We start from the raw sequence: 12,951 nt of genomic DNA on the forward strand, positions 1-12,951 counted from the left end.
TCTCCCCATATGTTCATGGTTACATACACCACACACACACACACACACACACACACACACACACACACACACACACACACACACACACACACACACGTACATGCATAGGCACATATACATAATAAATAAATAAATCAAAATATCTCCTAGCTCTTTTAACATGCAAATGGCTTTATAAGACACATATGAGAAATCTACCATAGATCTTCCTCATACCAACAGAAGAGAATGAGAAGTATGCTGGAGATAATAGGCTACAAATAATCTGAAATAGAAATAGACACATGCCAAAGATTTTAGGTCCAATCTAATCCTTCTGTGAGTCTCTACTGATTCTTTTTCTGTACTGAGTCTCTTCTCATTTTCCCTAAAATGTAGCTTTTGTTTTGAACATTTTAAAAAATAAAATGTTGTGTAACAGCATCTTTACATGCTTTTGTTCAATGAAATGCTGTCTCCACTGACAAAAATCCTTTAAAAAATCCAACCACAAAAGTCTTTACAGGAATCCTACAAAGTTTTAGTGAGAGTTATCAGGTACCAGAGCAAAAACCTGAATTCTATGTAATAAAAAAGACCATTAGACATATATACTGATTGTGTAGTGTGATATGGTAAGATATTCATAAAATTGTTGGTAGTCTTTTTGTCTTCTTACAAAGTCTACAAAGCATTGCCCTGAATGTGACCAATCTACTACTAAAGGATTTTGCAGTGCCACTCTCAATCCTGATGTCATCACAAAATCAGTAGGACTTTAACTTTGATCTTCAGACTGAGTTTCCTACAGACCACCCTATATTAAAGACTTCAGATTCCCCATCTCAAGTCATGTGAGCCAATTCCTTAAAAGATAAATTTCTTTCTTTATATCTCTGCATCTGCATCTCTATCATATGTGTAATATATATATATATATATATATTATATATATATATATTGCATTGCTCACATAATATCTACGAATCTATACGCATGTAATAAGTATGCTTCTGTTCTATGGGGACTCTTCACTTATACAGGAGGTCTCTATTTGTCCTATGATGTAAGAACACTAAATTTTAGGACAACTTCAAATTGGTTTATTTTTGTGATGGTAAGCTGCCAATGTAAAATTTCATTATTCCAAAGGTTCCATTCTATTTGTAGCAATGTAGCTTCTAAAGTGATTCTAAATACTGAAGCCAAATTTCTCTAAAACTTAAACAATGTGAAAGTAAATAATACACCACTCATAAAAATTTTAAAATTGAATCTTTTGACATTTTTTGAAAATAAAACACCCCAAAACTCCACCATGAACTCATCAAGCTGAACAAACAGAAATGGAAGAGAAGAAAACACATATGTATAATTTGGCAGTAAAAAAGTTATATATACACAAGCAAACTCAAAAAACTAGAATGTAGTCATGCCAATATCACGTCTGCATAAAAGTGCCTTCATTGGTTTGAACAACTTTAGTCACAAACTTAACCTAATTAGGATTCTGAATTGCTTGGCTCTTGGCGAAATGTGCTGAAGGGGTAGAAGGTATTGCTAGAGCCTAAGGGTTTTTGTATTAAACTCCAGCTGGGCCCAACAGACACTGTCCACAAGATGACCTCCAAATAATTGAATGATTTCCATATGTTTGCTCATGTATAGTCTTCTCATTTAAAACTCTGCATCTCCTTCCAAGTCTACTGCTTCTGACTGTGCTAGCTTAATTTTTAGAGGACTCTCACAACTGGAGATCTTTAAATACCCTACAATTAAGTGAGTGAAAAACATAAGACTATAATAATAATCTTCTAACTGTGTCTGCAGAAAGAACTTCCTCCAACTATGATACTGATTACTCTCTGATCCTTTAGAGAAAAGGTTTGCCAACATGATTTCATATTGATACAGTTAAGAAAAAGGTCGTAACCGATGGCTTTTGAGCCTTTAAACCAAGATTAAGTAGAGTAAGTTTTTATTAGTTTAATATGTGGTGCAATGTCTATCTGAGGGGAGCACAATAAATGTGTATTTGGAGCAGGGAGATGGAATGGGAGCTTGCTTCCTCTACTTTGTGCATTGAAGAGAGTTTGCAGTACATCTTAGAGTGGTGCACAACCTTAAGGGATTTTTAATGTTTAATCAAGTTTAATCTTAAAATTGACCTGATTATTCATCCCATAAATATTATTGAGTACTTAACAGTTCTAAACTCAGCCATACAACTCCTTGGAATTCACCCAATGTCTTACAGGTCCACATGTCATATATTTGCACATTAATGTTTACTTCAGCACTTTTCACATTAATTAAATCATGGAGTCTACTAGTTGTTTATCAGCCAAGGTATGAATAAGAACATGTGCTATATATACACAATGGATATTTTTAGTCATAAAGAATAACAATGTTGCCGGGCATTGGGGTGTAGAGGCAGTAGGATCTCTGTAAGTTTGAGGCCTGTCTGTTATGCAGAGAGAGTTTCAGAACAGGCTCCAAAGCAATACAGAGAATCCCTATCTCCAAAAGCAAAACAAAATAAAACAAAAATAACACAGTCATGTTTGAGGAAAAAAAATAGATACAAATGGAGGTAAACACATTAAATGAATTAAACCATTCCAAAAAAGAGAAAAATCAGATGAATTTACTCATTCTTGTTTCCAACATTTTATACATTAACATAGAATTGAGTGTGTATAAATAATCTGAAACTGTAATCAAAATTGGCTATGTGGGAAAGGGGTAGTATGAGGGATTAAGAAATGAAGATATGGAATTGCAAGGTGGAATATGATCTGTCTATCTATCTATATCTATCTATCTATCTATCTATCTAACTATCTATCTCTCTATCTATATCTATCTATCTATATATATAGGTATATATACATATATATATATATATATGTTTGACAAACAAAATCAATTAAAATATCAAACTTATTGAATATAGCTCTAAGGATTAACAAGTAACTCATACTGGCTCTAAGAATCAGATGTCCCATTGAGAGGCAGTCAAGAAATAAAAACTAATGTTCCATAAAAATTGATGTAGAGACAGAATGCTTTTCAGGAATGTTCATAAAACTATGCAGAGAAACTAGATGCATATGTATAGTGAGTGATAAACAGGGATTATAGGTGTAAACTCTGTGTAACCATCAATAGAATGAAAGAGTTCTTTTTTCTTATATTAAGACATCCAATCAAGATCACCTTATTCATCAAAAAGGGTATCAGGGAACCATTAAAGTTTACGTTTTTTTATTTGTATGCATGTGTTTTTGTGAATGCATGACCTGTATGCAGGTCCCTCAAGGGCCAGAAGAGGGCATTGGATTTCCTGGATTTGTAGTTAGTGTACAGGAAGTTAGTGAGAACGTAACTCAAGTTTTCTGGAACAATCATATACTCCCTTATCTACTGAGTAATACCTCTAGTGCGTAAAGCATCTCAAGAAGGAAAGTGTTATTTACATTTTATAACAATACAAGAAAATGTGTAATGATTGACAAAACTAAAGACAAGATGATAACAAGAAGAATCTAAATGACAGGAAAATATCAGTATTTTAGTAGAGAAGATATTCATTTCTAAAATGCACTGATTAAATTCTCCATTTATTTACATGCTTCTCTTAAACCAATCAGCTACTATGCACTGACCCACAAAGTGAAAGCAATTGTTTTCCTATTGAAGAGTTTGCAGAAATAAACTTTAATATGTATTAACTCAGAGTTGTACCAAACATTATATTAGCCCATTTTTTAGTTTCCCATGTATTCAGTAACTAGACATTCATTAAGTCATTTGTTGCAGAGCACAATGGGAAAGGAGTGTTTGAGAACCTGGTATCTTCAAGGATCTCATTGTACCATAAGTATAAGAAAAACTCAAGTTGACAAATAAATAGGAAAGCTTACAGTGTGACAAGAGAAAGAGAGAAGCAATAAGAAAACTTGGGGTTCTCTGGATGGCTTCCCAAGTGTAGAATTCTCCTAGCTTAAGCGTGAGGAAAATTTAGCCTGGGTAGTAGTAGAAATATGTTGCAGGTAGACAAAGGTAAAACATAAAATTTGGTGAAAATAATGCTGATTTACAGGAGAATGTATATATGGGATGCAGAGTTCAGTGAGCCAAAGTTGAGCATGAAGGAGACAAATACCATAGTAACAAACTTTGTTTTGAGGGAAATTGGGATCAATTGAATAATTTTAAGTTAGAGAATGTCATGATCAACTTTGCACTTTAGAACAAAAACTCTGATTGCTATGTAGAAATGAGTTACTGTCTTTTATTTCAAGTGGCTTGTAGCTGGATTCTTAATTTCAATTCAAACCATAAATAGACTCTAAGAAGGCACAATGCTGTTAAGCCTTTTCTTAGGCACTGCATTAACACTCTGCATCTCTGCTGGTATCCTTTGTTTGAGAGGAATACTATTCCCTACTTTATTTATTTATTTATTTTGGAGAGTGAGGAGCTTTTATTTATTTTGTCTTTTCTTAGGAAATGAAAAATAACTCAGTCAGTAAGAAGCAGCAGCAAATCCATCACATTAAGAACTTGAAATGTATAAGATTGGTTCATGCCTCACAACTGTATAATCAGCAGAGAGTGAGAGACTTTGGAATACTCAATACTAAGTGAGATTTCGTCATGAAACCCATCCTCTCATTGCTGAGGAGTTATGCAGAAAAAAAAGTTAGAAACATTATAAGAGCCAACAGGAATGGATGATATGAATGAAACTGTGTCTTTCCAACAAAAATGATATGAGGGAAGTAGACATGAGCTTCCAACACTAACCAAGAAGCTAGTTCCAGTCAACAACCACTTCCAAAGGGAAAAAAAATAGATTTCTCCAACAGTGTCTTGATGGGTATACAAACCCTACTTCAGGTCCTATGCCCAGCAGTAGATAGCCAACACAAAATGAACCCAATGGTGTTTTACATTTGTTGTCTCATATTTCTTTGTTCATACATTTTTTATATTACTGATCTTTTGCTTTTACATTATAGATTCCTATTTTGTGTTTTTATGGGTTTTGTTTTTATGTGTGTATATGTGTATGTGTTTCTTGAGCTTTTCATCATTTTTTTCATTATTCTGGCCATTTTAAAATTTTTAGTGGCCCATTGTTTTTTTTTATTTTATTTTCTGAAGAAAGAGAGAAAAGAAGACATGGAGTTGCAAGGGTCGGATGTGAGCAGGATCTTCGAGGATATGGGGAAAATGAAAATAGGATCAGATTATATTGTATGAGTTTTCACTGTAAAAAGAGGAAGAGTGGGTTCTAAAAAAAAGACTTACAATCAAAATAAACATGCAAAATTGTAATAATTTGCCTGTAATGATTTTTATCATAGTCATGATGAGACATTTTTCAAGAATGCTGACAGACATTTTATTACAGGAAGGATCTTAATTATTTAGCCTGTTACTGTAACCAAACACTTGACTATAATGATTTAACGAGGGAAAGTCTGATCTGGTTTTACATCTCCAAGAGAATACCGTCCATCATAAGAAGGAAGACATGGCAGCAGGAGCATGAGGCATTTTGTCTCACTGCATCGATAGTTAGAAATCAGAGAGAAAACAGCAAGAGGTTACAAGCTTTAAAACATCAAGGGCTGCCCCCAGTAGAATACATTCTCTAAATTAGTGATTCTTAAGCTTCTTAAAGCTGTGAACCTTTAATACAGTTCCTCATGTTGTAGAACCATAAAACTATTGTTGCTATTTCGTAACTGCAATTTTGTTACTTAAGAATCATAATGGAAATATCTAGTATTTTAGTGTCCTTAGGTGACTCCAGTGAAGAGGTCATTCAACCCCCAGAAGTGTCAGAGCCCACATTTTGAGAAACACTGCTCTGGTTAGTCGCTACCTCATGATATTTCCAGAATGCTTCCAAAGAACACTGCTAGCTTGGGATCAAGTGTTAATATGCATAAGCTTGTGGGGGACATTTCTCATTCAATCCACAACAGGAAAGATGAGCAAATAAGAGACAGAAAAAAAATGGACAAATATACTCAGAGACTAGGCAGACTTCAAATAAATGGATATAGAATACTTTACAAACTTTACTATAAATAAATAGTATTTTTTATAGTGAGGAAATACACCTACTTCTGGGTAAAATTAAACCACTGTCTTTTTGTTTTGCTTGTAATTAATTTTTATTTAAATTTTAAAAATCGTATTTTTACATACTAATCCCATTTTCCTCTCCCTCCCATTCCCCTGACTAACTGCCCCATCCCATCCCCCATCCACTTCTCAGGAAGGCTGTGGCCTCCCATGGGTAATCATCAAAGTCTGTCACATGATTTGGGGCAGGACCTAGGCCCTCTCCCATGTTTCTAGACTGCCCAGACCTCCTCCCCCTGCTTCTAACACACAGAGTCTCTGTGCAGGGGAAAGAGAGTTCTTTAGTCAAATGCAATTGTAGGTATTGGAACTAATCAAAACATATATCAGGTAAAGATCATAATGTGTGTTTTCACTGCCTTAATTAAGAAACCAAATTATTATCTGGAGGCAAATTAACAAGAGAAAGCTATTCGATTAAAACTTCTATGGAGCAACTATTATCCATAACTAGACTCATAGAATAAAGGAGGAAATAAGGAATATGAGAAAGGCACATCTTCAGTACCCACAGGGACATAAGTTTGTCTAGCTTTATGATATTCACTAATGAGAGAATAGCCCCTTAGTTTTATAAAGCAAGGTCCAAGCATATTGATAATTAAGTCTATTTCCTCTTCTCACAAGGAGTCCCAGTGATATTATTTAGGTAGAAAAAGACTTCATTAAGATATGCAAAGGAGTTAAGACTATAATGGGAAACCCACAGAATCAGCTGCCCAAGCTAGGGAGAGATCACTGACTCTAATCTGACAAATAAGGAACCTGCATAAGACCAAACTAGACTCCATTAGTATAGGCGACAATGGGGTGGTGGGGGCAATATATGACATCACTGGTAGTGGCTCCAAGATCTAATTCTAATGCACAAACTGACTTAAAGGAGCCCATTCTATATGAAGAGATACCTTGCCCAGACTAGACATGGGGTGGATGTGGTGGTGCCTTTTGCCTAAATGAGATGATGGGATAAAGTTATTAGACTTTCTATGGATGGCCTTATCCAATCCAAGGAGCATATGAGAGATGGGGGGAAGAAGTAGGGGGAGAAAGAGGAGAGGAGGGAAGGGCATCTGGGATTGGAATGTAAAATTAAATTAACAAAAACTTTAAAAAGATACAAGTGGTATTAATCAGCATGTTATTGACATACCTTCCTTTCCTAGTATTTTGTTTGTTTAATTGTGATGCATGGCACATACTAGGATAATGATATGTATGTCATTAAATTTACAGTCCCAGAGAGCCTTCCCAAATCTACTATAGTAGCCCATGTTATTTCTGTGCTAGAACCATGGTATTTGCTGTCTGTGACAATACTTCTCCTTTGAAATTGACATATTAACACAAAATATAGATACCATATCATCTTACAGTAAAGAAAATGGAGGAATAAGGTGAAGAATTATATAAAATGTTACTTAGGCTCTATCAATACCCAATAACCTGGAAATTTTTATGTTTGATGGCTCTTAAAATAGCTACATATTCATTCCTTTTTAAAATTAAAGATACTATCATCTTCCAAGGCAAGAAAAAAAAAAACACTTCATACTAGAAATGAGTTTGATAGACTCATTTCCATAAGCACAAACCTGACTGAGGACATACAATGGTGCACACAAGGAAGCAAAAACAAGACAATAGGAGAGAGTAAAGCAGAGGAAAGAATGAGGAAAAACCATTACAGTTTTTGCAAAGTAAGAAAATCCTCTCATTCTTTATATTTCTGTAGGGAGAGATGCCTGATTGAGAATCTGTGGAAACATGCCCAAGGAGAAAGGATTAGAGTGGGCAGCCATATAGTTTGTCTTTGATCTATACCTATTAAATGCTTTCTTTCAAGCAAGCATCAGTGGGACTTGTCATGAAAGTCTTGTATTCAGACATCCCAAAAGGATGCTCATTTGTGTTCCTAATGCCTGGTATGATCACCCTTTTAGATTTCTTGTAAAGTAAAAAAGTTGCCTATCACATTTCATATTACTTCTTGACCCTTCCTAAAGAACTTCTAAACTGATTATTAATGCTCATAATATTTTACAAATTTACATATTTTCAAATTCCTTCTGAACTTTAGTTCTTATTTTGACTGATAGTTTCTCCAGGAGAAACTAATAAACTGAAGGCAAAGGAAAGTTATATCACAAAAAAATGATCTAGCCTTGAAATTCTCTCATCTTTTAAAGCAAACTCCAAAGGGTGAGTCCCCTTCAGATTCGGTCACCTTCATTTTTATGGCCTTAATCTGGCTCATAGTTTACATGATTGGTTCCAAGCTTGTGGTGCCTCATTGATGACAGTGAACACTTAGAGAATGGGGACAGTCTAACAACTAGATCACTAATGGAAACCCTCCACATATTATAGTCACCTCTGATGTTAACATTTTCTCTCTGCAATCTAGCTAATCTTGATAAAAATATTCCTTCCTCTAATTCAGTTTCCACTGTCATCAATTCTACCATACACCCTACTGCAACTTTGATGGAGTTAAATCCCTATGAAACCACGAACTAAAATAAACCACTCTTAAGTTGTTAGGTGTTTGGTTACACTAATAATTAAAAAGTACATCCCAGTACCATGAATGTTTACTTCATTTAAAATAGCAAATAAAAGAATCAGCAAGAAATCTAGTAATTTCCACTAGTTCCACTTGGTGATTTTGCTACTGGTTAGAAAAAGAGCAAAATGTTTGTCCCAGAAATGCATACTACAAATGAAAACAACTTGAAGAAAGATCACTGCTCCCACCCTTCCCTGCTCTGCATTCTGACAATGGACAAGAATTCATCTGAACCAACATTTTGTCTGTACAGCAGAGTAAACTCTGCTTCAAAAACTTGGGGTCCTTACTTTAAATGACATTGAACTAAAGGATGCAGATGGTTTGCAGATGTGAACAAGTTTACCCACATTTAAACAGCCTATGCATATATGAAAGCTTCTTTGAATGTGCAGCCAATTCCAGGTGGTCAATCACCAGCCATGTGGTCAATCATCAAACTTTGATCTCTTTTGATGGTTCTGAAACCTATGCATTCTCTGTGTTTGGTGGTTTATGGGAACAAACTGAGATGGATTTTAGATGTGGTGGTGTAAAATGAAGGATTCATAATAGAAGGGTTTCTGCTGTCAAAACTGAAGTATAAGGAGAGGTATGACAGTCCCAGAACCCAGATTCCAAGTGAAGTTCTATAAACACAAAGCTATAAAGAAGCAATATCCTGGAAAGAGAAGGAGTCAAGATCAGTCTGTTGTTTCTGGAAAATGCTAGAACCACAGGTCATATAGCATAGGAAGCAAATCATATTTCTTAGAGTATTTAGATAAATCAGTCCATCTTATCTTACTGCATCCAGGGGAAAGAAAATCCAGCCTGACAAACTACTTTATATATTTTCTGGACTTCTTTTGTCTGAGCTAGGTATGGAAAGGCACAACACACTGCATGGTGAGAGATTAAGAACCAGGCCTGATTTTGTCTGTGAGTATTTTAGGATTTAGAGGACAGTTACCAAAAACTGATATATTTTTACAACTTTGAACTAGAACATATTTATAAGAGGTTTAGAGTATTGGTAAAGGATAATACTGGTGAAAAATTTGTTTTGTGATCAGTGGTCTCATGTCTGGTTCTAGTCTATGAGTTCCAGGCTGCAGTCTGACCACTATACTTCTGCAGTGGATCGATTCAACCTCAAAGTTATTGAGTGAGATGGGTATGCTCTTTCCTGGTGTCAAACCAAAGGGTGGTTCTGAATGATTATTTGTGAAACTAACTAGTTACATAGCTTTCATGCTTGACTTACAAACTTCGCTGTCATACATTCTGGTTGAACATAGAAATTCTATAATGAGATAGCATGGTGTTTTAATTTTTTCTCCAAAGAGTTACTCAAAGTGTTCATTTTAATATATATGGGGGTGTGTGTGTGTGTGTGTGTGTGTGTGTGTGTGTGTGTGTTATGACTTAAGTAAGAAAAAATCATAGAGATATTCTACTTTCACTTTCAATGACATTGTGCTAATTTTGAAAGATCAGTAACATGCATGTATCCTAAAATATAAATAGCAGTTGTGAAACACCAAACCTATGAAAAGTGACACCTTTCATATAAAAAGGCTTAAGGATAGAAGCAAATGTAAATACTTCGCATATAGTTCCTTTTTATAATTTAATCCTGTAATGGTGACTATTAGGTATCATTACACATACAAGATCTATAATAACTTGTTTTTCCTAATTAGTACCTTTGGGTTCTTGAAAGATTTATTGTAATAAACAAGTCTCCTTTAATTTAACCTACATTTCCCATTCTCCTCCAATGTCCTTGCCCATGCCTCAGGATATCTAAAACATCTTGAAAAGAATGCAAACAAATGGAATCACACAGCATGTGCTGACCTTCCTTACGCATGGCTAGCTCCCACTTGAATCAGGGGAAAGAACGCATAGCAATGTAAGCCTGCACACACAGCTTCTGATTTGGTCCATGAATTATAGATGTACTTCTGAGGGGCCATTTCCCTTATGTTTTCTGATGACAAAAACCCGCAGTAAATATCTAACACCCTTCATCCATTACATCCATTATGTTAATCAGGCAGCAAGGTAGACATCAGTGGCCTCTCTGTGGCAACTTTAATTAATGATGTGTATAACTCTGTGGCCCCTCGCTCCTCCCCTTAGTACATAATGGGAAACATTCTCCCATAAGGACCCAAAGTTTGGGTTTTCTAGTCATGAAGTTTCACTCACTCTTGTGAGGTCAGCCCATTCATTTCTCTCAGTTCCCAACTGCTATGTTAGTTCATTGAGTTCATCTGTTATGAACTTGCTTCAACATGCTTGCCAAAGACTCTGAGATCTGTTGCTACTTTGAATCTTCACTGTACTAATGAATCACTTTGAACTAGTCAGATAGACCCTTGCCATTCCTCGTGTAGATTTAGTGTGGTAAAACTAGGCTATATGCTGCCAACTTGGCTATGATGCCTATTTTTTCATTTTGTTTTGGAGGAGAATGGGAATTTGAAAGGCTGGGGGAGAAAACTAATTGCATTGATAACACAGAATAAGATACAGTATATATAAAAGTATTAAGCCACATCTGCAATGTTAAAAGGATTGAGAACTCTCAGTTGGCATTAAGGTACCTGGTTTCTCAAATTAAATAATCTTAATATGATTCTAATACTGAGCATTAATATAATGGTTCCTTTAGTACTGAGCTTCTCTGGAGTCCTTCATTGGCAAGGGAGTTACTGATTTGCCACCTCCAATTTTATAGCATTTTAAAACAATAGACCGTTTATGGTTCCTGGAATAGGTGCTGCAATGGTTCATAATCTGCAATGGTACAAATACTGGTAAAACTCCAAAGTCCCATAAATAATCCCATACCCACACATTCACAAGAGATCCTACTTATATTAATCATTAGGCATCACAAAATCACACACACACAACACACACACACACACACACACACACACACACACACACACACACACACACGAAGAGAAAGAGGAAGAGAGAGAGAGAGAGAGAGAGAGAGAGAGAGAGAGAGAGAGAGAGAGAGAATGAAGTATAAGAGAGACTATCAGAGAAGTTCACAGGGATACAAAAAGTGCAAAGGGAGATTAACATAATCAGACATGCTGTATACATGTAAGAAAGTGTTACCATGAAACTCATTTATTATAAATATATTCTGATAGTGAGCTTTTAAAAAATTCCCTTTGTATTTTAAAGGATATACATCACTGCCATTTCAGAGAATCTGTTTTCACCTAAGGCCTGAAATTTGAAGTGCATATCCTAAGTAAAAAAAAAAAATGTTTTTTATGTCTCTCTATGGTCCACAACAATGAAATACCTAAGTATTTCAGCTGGAAAATACTCAAATTACACAGACAGTACTGAAGACATAACTGTTATGTTGTTTAACTTGGAGAGACATGGCTTATAAGAATCAACTCATAAAACCTCAATTGCTTTAAGTTAAAACAGAAGTAAAATTTCTGGGTGTTGTTTGATATTTTCATTTCAAGATAGTCATGCTTATTTCCTTGTAGAGTCACAATCTTGTTTGAAGTTGATGTCTATCTATTACCATGGCAGCATACCTTCTACTATAGAAAAACCCAAGAAGAGAAAACAAATAGAAATGGGCTTGTGGCAGGTTATATCTAATCTGGACCCTGATTGTGCATATTTAACTCACCTGCCTGACCTTGAAGATGGTAACAGGTCAGCCTTGACACAATGGGAGTACTATGAAGTACATGAACAACCACAAGATATCCATTCATATGTACCCCCTCATTTGACAGACATTTCTAGTAATACTGCAACATACAGAAATTAAAGAGCTCAGACCAGCTTTCAACAGAATCTTTCTACCATCACCCCTTTCCTCACTTCATATTTGTTTAAAGCATTGCTCCTCCTAGCTTCACTGAATAGCATGATGTAAGTTTTCTATCTTTCATGTTGGGTGAATATGTGGAATTTAAGCCAACATGCATTTATACAGTGTTTATAGTAAGCTGAACAATGAGTCAGGTGTTTCAGAAAGAGGGATATACACATCAGCGCCAGAATATAGACAGCATAGTGAGGCCTTGGTGGCCCTCCCAGCAACAGGAATGTCATGGAAGAGTCACAAATCTCCACAGATAGATTGTGAGGACACATCATGCTGTGTGCTGCATGAAGCAAAGTGTGGATGAGTAAAATGCACTAGGATTGTAGCATCTTTGGTAGTTATAGAGCTCTGCAACAGTGGCATCCAC

At 35.5% G+C, this 12,951-nt stretch overlaps 1 non-coding gene across 1 annotated transcript; it reads left to right on the top strand.

The window, feature by feature from the left end:
• Positions 1-1,914: 1,914 nt before the first annotated feature.
• On the top strand, positions 1,915-2,103 carry LOC113836197. The gene has a single exon (XR_003486184.1). It is a non-coding gene; the product is annotated as a U2 spliceosomal RNA (small nuclear RNA).
• The last annotated feature ends 10,848 nt before the right edge of the window (positions 2,104-12,951 follow it).

The sequence above is a fragment of the Cricetulus griseus genome, chromosome 5 (genome assembly GCF_003668045.3).
Source record: "Cricetulus griseus strain 17A/GY chromosome 5, alternate assembly CriGri-PICRH-1.0, whole genome shotgun sequence".
Lineage (NCBI taxonomy): Eukaryota > Metazoa > Chordata > Mammalia > Rodentia > Cricetidae > Cricetulus > Cricetulus griseus.